General features: G+C 43.2%; 1 pseudogene; it reads left to right on the forward strand.

Moving 5' to 3' along the window:
* The first annotated feature begins 7098 nt into the window (after window positions 1-7098).
* On the forward strand, window positions 7099-7216 carry LOC126089968 (5S ribosomal RNA; annotated as a pseudogene).
* Window positions 7217-8619: the final 1403 nt, after the last annotated feature.

Consider the following 8619-nt stretch of genomic DNA (forward strand, 5'->3'; position numbering starts at 1 on the left):
ACAAACGTACAAGGGCCAAGAGGGAATAATCAGAGTGGACGATCAAGAACGAAGTGCTCTGGTTAAAAAAAGGCGTAAGACAAGGCCTCTTGCCCCTACAGTCAATCTGTACATCGAAGAAGCGCTTATGGAAATAAAAGAAAGGTTCAGCAGTGGGATTAAATTCAAGGTGAAACATTATATATGATATGATTCGCTGATGACACTGCTAACCGAGTTAAAGGGAAGAATAATTACATGATCTGTTGAATGGAAGGAACAGTCCAATGAGTACAGAATATGGATTGAGAGCAAATGGAAGAAAGAAGAAAGTAATGAGAAGTAGCAGAAATGAGAACAATGAGAAACTAAACATAAGGAGTAATGCTCACGAAGTAGATAAAGTTAAGGAAGTCTACTACCTAGGCAGCAAAATAACCTGTGACGGACGGAGCAAGGAGGATATCAAAAGCAGAGTAGCACTGGCAAATGGCAGAAAGGGCGTTCTTAGCCAAGAGAAGTCTACCAATATCAAACTTAGGCCTTAATCTGAGGAAGAAATTTCTGAGAATGTAAGTTTTGGAGCACAGAATTCTATGGTAGTGAAACATGGGACTGTGGGAAAAACGGAACAGAAGAGAATCGAAGCATTTGAAATCGGTGCCATAGACAAATGTTGAAAATTAGGCGGAGTGGCCCGGCCGCTGTGGTCGAGCGCTTCTAGGCGCTTCAGTCTGTAACCGCGCGACCGCTTCGTTCGCAGGTTCGAATCCTGTCCAGGGAATGGATGTGTATGATGTCCTTAGGTTAGTTCGGTTTACGTAGTTCTAAGTTCCAGGGGACTGATGATCTCAGATGTTAAGTCCCATAGTGCTCAGATCTATTTGAAGGTGCAGTGATAAAGCGAGGAACGAGGATGTTCTACGCAGAATCAGAGAGGAATGGCATCCATGGTATTAGAGGGAGCTGTAGAGGGCAAAAACTACAGAGGAAGACAGAGACTGGGATACATCCAGCGAAAAACTGATCACGTAAGATGCAAGTGCTACTCTGGGATGAGGAGTTTGACACAGGAGAGAAATAATACGTGGCGGGCCGCATCAAACCAATCGGGAGACAGATGACTCAAGAAAAAGAAAAACAGAAAATACACGTCTATGGAAGAGATTCAGGCTGTGGCTCTAAAGTGAGTATAAAATAAATTTATTCGTTGCTAAAACAAGCAAAATGTGTTAGAATTATAGAATGGTTGTAAATAAAACCAGCTGTCGAAAATGACAAAGAACTGATTTTTTCCATATTGTATTATAAGCTGAATGGGGAGGCGTCGAGTGTCTGCTCCTGATATTTTCTTCTCCTGTTATGGCAAAGTGTCAAAATTCCTGTTATATTTCCTACATATGTTATTCAATGTCTTCGTATTTTCTAATTGGTTCGAAATGGTCAAGTCCGGAACGTTCATACAGTAGTTATCTACTCTACGCTTCAGTATTGTAAGTCACTACATCAAATTCGGTTTCCTCTATAGTAAGATACATACGGAGTGCCTTTTCTGTACTGTACTCTTATGATCGACAATGGCACGAACAAAACTTGGACTTCGCATATTGTGTAAGGAAAACACTTTGACCGTCTTATAAACGAAAAACACAAGAAAAATTTTTATTTCTGAGCTACCTATTAGACAGTGTATAGCAAAACTGCAGGCGAAGGGTTATAAGCTGCGACTGTAAACGGAAAGAGACCCACTGAAGCGGTGGCTTAAGATGGCTACTGTGATGCGAAGTCGAAGCTCTGAGCCTCTCGTGTGAAGAGACACGTAAGGATCATACTAAAGCAAAACGCTTCAGTTATCTGCTTCCGCATACTTGACGATTTCCGTCTAGAGGCTAGCAATCAAAATAAAATTAATTTCTTTCTTTCCGAATTCTTAATATGTTCATCACACTGTGATTATATGTGCAAACCGGCAATACAATATCCTTTCGCTTTGAAAACTTTGTGGATGCAATGCAGGTTCCGCTCTGTTACCTATGTTTTCTGGAAAAGCAATGTTTCACTGTAGAGCATGTCCCGAATCTTGTAAGTTAAAATGGTAATTTTGGTAAGGGAACGTAAACTGAGAACTTTGGAATCGGCAGACGTTCCGTTGACATACTCAATGTACGTCTTGTAGAAGTAACTCAGGCTCATAGCAAGTGTTCAGATTGACGACAGACTGTCATTAATGCACTAAATACACCAGCGAATATAACACATTATCGAATATACCCGTTAGTTGTCAAAAAGCAAGCTGGCGTCCAAAGTCATTTATCAAGATGTGTTCCATCAATGTTCTCGTATTAACTCCAGGATTTCCTGGGATTGGGTCTAGGGAACGACGGTAGAGACAAAGAGCGGCTCTAAAATCATAATGGTGGACTGCTGTTCATATGTCCTAGTGACAACGTCAGCTGTTTACAGTAGGTTTTGTCAGGTAAGTATTTATTTACACACGTGAAGTTTGGATCACATTGCAGTAGTTACCGAATTAATACATTCAGTTAAATATAATTATTGAAAATTCTGTGGAAACAAAAAGATAATGAATGTAGTCAACACAGTGGCGAAGGCGATTAGAGTACTGTAACTCATCAGCCAGACTACTATGACCCCTTACGTAATAGCCGGTATGTTCACCTTTTACACGGAGAACAAAATGGTTCAAATGGCTCTGAGCACTATGGGAGTTAACTTCTGAGGTCATCAGTCCCATAGAACTTAAAACGCGACGCGTCGTGGCATGGAAGCAGTGAGACCTTGCTAGGTCCCTGGAGGGAATTGGAACCACATCTGCTCACACAAGCCACCTAATTCCCACAAATTCCAGGGAGGAGTTCGATGAGCTCTGGCGCCACGTTCAGTCACATCCCATATATGGTGAGTTGGGTGGGAGGAGGGGGGGGGTCAGCACATCAATTGGAACTCATCACCATGTTCCTAAAACCATTCCATCATACTCCTGGTCTTGTGATATGGGGCATTATCTTGTTGAAAAATGCCATTGCCGTCTTGAAACATGATCGTCATGAAGAGGTATACGTGGTCTGCAACCAGTGTATGATACACCGTGGCCGTTATGGTGCATTGCACGAGCTTCCTGAACCCATGGATATCAGGTGAGTGTTCCCTAGAGCATAACGAAGTCGCCACCGGCTTGTGTCCGCTCCGCAGTACAGGTGTCAAGGAGCTGTTTCATTGGAAGACGACGGTTTCGCACCCTCCCATCGGCATAGTGAAAACGTTATCGGGATTCATCAGACCATGCAACGTTTTACAGCTGCTCAACATGCAGTGCCGACGATCACGTGCCCCTTCCATTCGTAGTTGCCGACGTCATAGTGTTAACATTTTCACATACATGAGTCGTCGGCTGCGGAGGCCCATCGTTCGTGTTGGTGCACTGTGTGTTCTGGCACACTTGCCCAACATTAAAATCTATGTCAGTTCCACCGCAGTTCGCCGCCTGCCTTGCTTTACCAGTCTGCCCAGGCTGCGACGGCCGACATCTGTAACGAGGGGTGGGCGCCCAGCCCCACGCAATCTAGACGTGGTCTCACCTCGGTTTCGCCACATGTTGAAGACTCTCTTCACAGCACTCCTCGGATACCCGACAAGTCATGCAGTTTGCGAAATGCTCGTGCCGAGCCTCTGAGCCATCACAATCTGCCCTCGGTCAAACTCAGACAGATCGCGCGTCTTCCCCGTTCTACACACGGACAGCACGTTCACTAATACTAACTGCGCCGTGCATCTGTCTGATTAGCAGTCATTGCACGCTAGGTGACGCTGCTATCACCTGGACGGGATTATATCGATAGTAGGAAGGTGGTCATAATTTTCTGGCAGATAGAAATAAAGATGGTAGCCCTACATAAAATCGTTAAATTCGCTGTTTTCACATAGATGTTAAAGAATTATGATCACAACTAACAATAAGTGTCGTAAATATTGCGCGAATAGCGAAAAAAGATTTGGCAATAGCTAAAAGCAAACCGAAAATCCAAGTGCCAGTATGTGCTAATCCTAAGTTCCTCAGTGTTGATTCTGCCTAAAGTACGTAATGAAATAGATCAACTCTGCTGCAAAGTCAGACTTTCCGTCGCGGAAACATACAACAGTTGAAAGAAAACTGAAAATATCTAACTCCCCACGTACTGCCCAAAATTCTATCACTTGTAACGGATATCAACTGCGCTTTTTTAAATTTTTTATTACATATTCGTGTAGTACGTAAAGGAATGTGTTTCAGTAGGACTACTTTTTTCGCTTTGTGATAGATGGCACTGTAGTCACAAACGTATAAGTACGTGGTATCACGTAACATTCCGCCAGAGCGGACCATTCGCCGGATAGTTACATTATTTAAGGAAATAGGAAGCGTTCAGCCACATGTGAAACGTCAACCACGACCTGCAATAAATGATGATGCCCAGGTAGGTGTTTTAGCTGCTGTCGTGGCTAATCCGCACATCAGTAGCAGACAAATTGCGCGAGAGTCGGGATTCTCAAAAACGTCGGTGTTGAGAATGCTACATCAACATCTACTGCACCCGTACGATATTTCTGTGCACCAGGAATTGCATGGCGACGACTTTGAACGTCGTGTACAGTTCTGCCACTGGGCACAGGAGAAATTACGGGACGATGACAGATTTTTTGCACGCTTTCCATTTAGCAACGAAGCGTCATTCACCAACAGCGGTAACGTAAACAGGCTTAATATGCACTATTGGGCAACGGAAAATCCACGATGGCTGCGACAAGTGCAACATCAGCGACCTTGGTGGATTAATGTATGGTGCGGCATTATGGGAGGAAGGATAATTGGTCCCCATTTTATCGACGTCAATCTAAATGGTGCAATGTATGCCGATTTCGTACGTAATGTTCTGCCGATGTTACTAGAAGATATTTCACTGCATGAGAGAATGGCGATGTACTTCCAACATAATGGATGTCCGGCACATAGCTCGCGTGCGGTTGAAGTGGTATTGAATTGCATATTTCATGACAGGTGGATTGGTCGTCGAAGCCCACACGTTCACCGGATCTGACGTCCCCGGATTTCTTTCTGTGGGGAATGTTGAAGGATATTTGCTATCGTGATCACCTGACAACGCCTGACAACATGCGTCAGCGCATTGTCATTGCATGTGCGAATATTACGGAAGGCGAACTACTCCCGGTTGAGAGGAATGTCGTTACACGTATTGCCAAATGCATTGAGGTTGACGGACATCATTTTGAGCATTTATTGCATTAATGTGGTATTTACAGGTAATCACGCTGTAACAGCATGTGTTCTCAGGAATGTTAAGTTCACAAAGGTACGTGTATCACATTGGAACAACCGAAATAAAATGTTCAAGGGTACCTACGTTCTGTATTTTAATTTATGAAAACCTACCTGTTACCAACTGTTCGTCTAGAATTGTGAACCATATGTTTGTGACTATAACAGCGCCATCTATCACAAAGCGAAAAAAGTGATCCAACTAAAACATTCATATTTCTTTACGTGCTACACGAATATGTAATAAAAAATAGGGGTTCCTATTTTTTAAAAACGCAGTTGATATCCGTTTGACCTATGGCAGCTCCGGCCGGAGTGGCCGAGTGGCTCTAGGCGCTACAGTCTGGAACCGCGCGACCGCTACGGTCGCAGGTTCGAATCCTGCCTCGGACATGGATGTGTGTGACGTTCTTAGGTTAGTTAGGTTTAAGTAGTTCTAAGTTCTAGGGGACTGATGACCTCAGAAGTTAAGTCCCATTGTGCTCAGAGCCATTTGAACCATTTTTTGAACCTATGGCAGCGCCATCTAGCGGGGAAACCATAGCGCCATCTGGTTTCCCCTTCAAGCTAGACAAGTTTCGTTCTTTGTAGTTTTTTCGATTTATTCTTGGTCTGTCTCATAATACTTAGCCTGGCATGGGAAAGTCTTCCGTATCTACACACACAAACACAAACACACACACACAAACACAAGTTTAGCACGACGGTGAAGGTATAGGGTAAAGTATGAATCGGTCTGTTCTAAACGGGCGCAGGTCACTACTTGGAATACGTTGCATTTTATTCTGGTTCACATATTATGAGGGTACATCTATCATTTGTGTTTCAAAGGGCGTCTGCAACAAGTGCGGCTGCCTTATAAAATGGAACTGAAAATCCCACTTTGTTTGAAATGGGTGCAAGTCACTGAATTGCGCCCTTTTCAAGCTGAACAGTTGGCGACGGTCTGGTGAGTGCAAACATCGAGGACACGAAAAGGGGTCAAGCACATGAAGGAAGAGAAGAAAATCGTGCCAATCAAGTGGGTTCCTTTTAATTTGATTATCTGAAATCCATTCCTGAAAATAAAACGGAGATTCGACTGCTCTGTGCTAGCTGCACGAGACAGAACAAAAACCAAACGCTCCGTAGATTCCTACTTCCACGACAGGTTGTGCACGTGTCGGACTTATTCTGCAGTATTTTCCAGTGACAGGAAACAGCTTCTTACAGTGCGATCGAGACTCATCATTTCAAGCAAGCTTTAATAGAATTACAGGATGTTCAATGTTCATAAAATAACACAGCTTTGTCTACAAAGTAGCACAGAACGTAGAACGTTTATAGTTATGGAAGTTGAAACGTCTAACATTCTGGATTTAAAGGCTGGTGGACAAAATATTGCAGGAAGACGACAGTTTACCAAGATACAATAAACAAGCCCTGATGTGACAGATATAACTTTGCAATCAGCAGTTTCTCTCACTTTGCGTATTCGATTCCAGATTTGGGTTCATCGAAGGTTAGAGGTGTATCAGCGGCTTAGTGAGTCACACATTCTTCGTGGCACATGAGGGAGAACCTGTTCCTCCACCAACAAGCCGTCCCTACCCAGTAGGACGAGCGTCAATTAATGCGCAAAAAATCCAGGACTTAGAAAAGACTCAGTAGTTAACTCCAAATAAGCACAAGCAATTCTACGAAGAACTTTTGAGGTGGACTACTGACAGTAGTACTGCATATCATAAGGGAAAGATTTGAGTTTTATGTACCTTTACCAATATTTTCACATGTTCCTTTTGCAAGGCAACGGCCTTGCTGCAGTGGATACACCGGTTCCCATCGGATCACAGAAGTTATGCGCTGTAGGGCGTGGCCGGCACTTGGATGGGTGACCATCTGGGCCGCCATGCGCTGTTGCCGTTTTTAGTGGTGCACTCAGCCTCGTGATGCCAACTGAGGAGCTACTCGACCGAATGGTAGTGGCTCCGGTCAAAGAAAACCATCGTGACGACCGGGAGAGTGGTGTGCTGGCTCCACGCCCCTCCTATCTGCACTCTCAGCTGAGATTGACACGGCGATCGGATGGTCCCGATGGGTCACTTGTGGCCTGAAAACGGACTGTTTTTCTGTTGCAAGTTTAAAAGTATTGTTTTCCTTTTCTATGGCTCAGAGTCCTCTTCGTAACATTTAATTCACTAATGTGGCCAAATCTCAACATTTTTTTCTATGCATACACCAATCAAGGGGACATTTACTACTAGTTCATGTGAGCAGTCTTTCTTATTTCTTGGTATTTCTCTTCGAAAATAGTTTTCTTTTTAATTTATCCACTAAGTTGGTTTCCCTGATTTAAACCCTTTTAAAAAAGACCGATTTATATGTTTTTCTCTTGACATGTGTGATTTTGGGCTATATTTGGTTTTGGTCAATTTAATTCAGTGGTTTCAACGAAATTGTCAACACGCTAGATCCAGTTAAATTTCAGACAAGCTAAGATAGTAAGTGTTCACTGTACAGTTAAGTTCCGCTTATTCATGACAGTGACTGTTATGATTTACCAGTAATGTTATTTAAAATGTTTTTGTACTTATAATTTATGCAAATCGAAGTCAGTTGCCTGATATCTGCATTTATTACACATATGCACTGGAGACAAAATTTAGTGTTTTATATATAACCTTGACCAGTAATATTCTGTAGATGCTACGACTCACAGTTGTCAAATTATTGTTCGTCAAAGACATCTATAGAAAAATGCCGTTGTATTCTCTGTTTGAAAAACAGACCTAGTTACCGTTTCAAACTCTGTTTCCCTTGACTGCACCAGGTGTTTAACTTGCGCAATTTTTTCATTTTCTTACAGGTGATTGAGGCTGTGGATAAGGTCAGTGGTGTGGCTACTCTTGCAGGGACAGCTGTGTGCGTCATCGGTCTGCTTACGCCTTTGGGTCCACTAATGGCTGCAGCTAGTACTTGTACTGCTGTTACTGGCATGTACAACGCAATACGCAGTAGTTCGACACTGATCGACCGTGGTGCTCACGGCCAAACTATCAACCCCTTGGACGATCGTCAGGTAATTTATCTGTGGTAAATCGTAGACTTGTGTCCTCCTAGAGGTGGACTAAAAATGTAATGAGAAGTTTCTCCGTAGAATCTGCGGGTGAAGAAAGATCAGAATGATAGGAGATGTGTTATGACATCGGGGAATAACTTCCCTGGTACTAGACGGAGCTAATGTAATGAGAAGTTTCTCCGTAGAATCTGCGGGTGAAGAAAGATCAGAATGATAGGAGATGTGTTATGACATCGGGGAATAACTT

This window comes from Schistocerca cancellata, chromosome 6 (assembly GCF_023864275.1).
Source record: "Schistocerca cancellata isolate TAMUIC-IGC-003103 chromosome 6, iqSchCanc2.1, whole genome shotgun sequence".
NCBI lineage: Eukaryota > Metazoa > Arthropoda > Insecta > Orthoptera > Acrididae > Schistocerca > Schistocerca cancellata.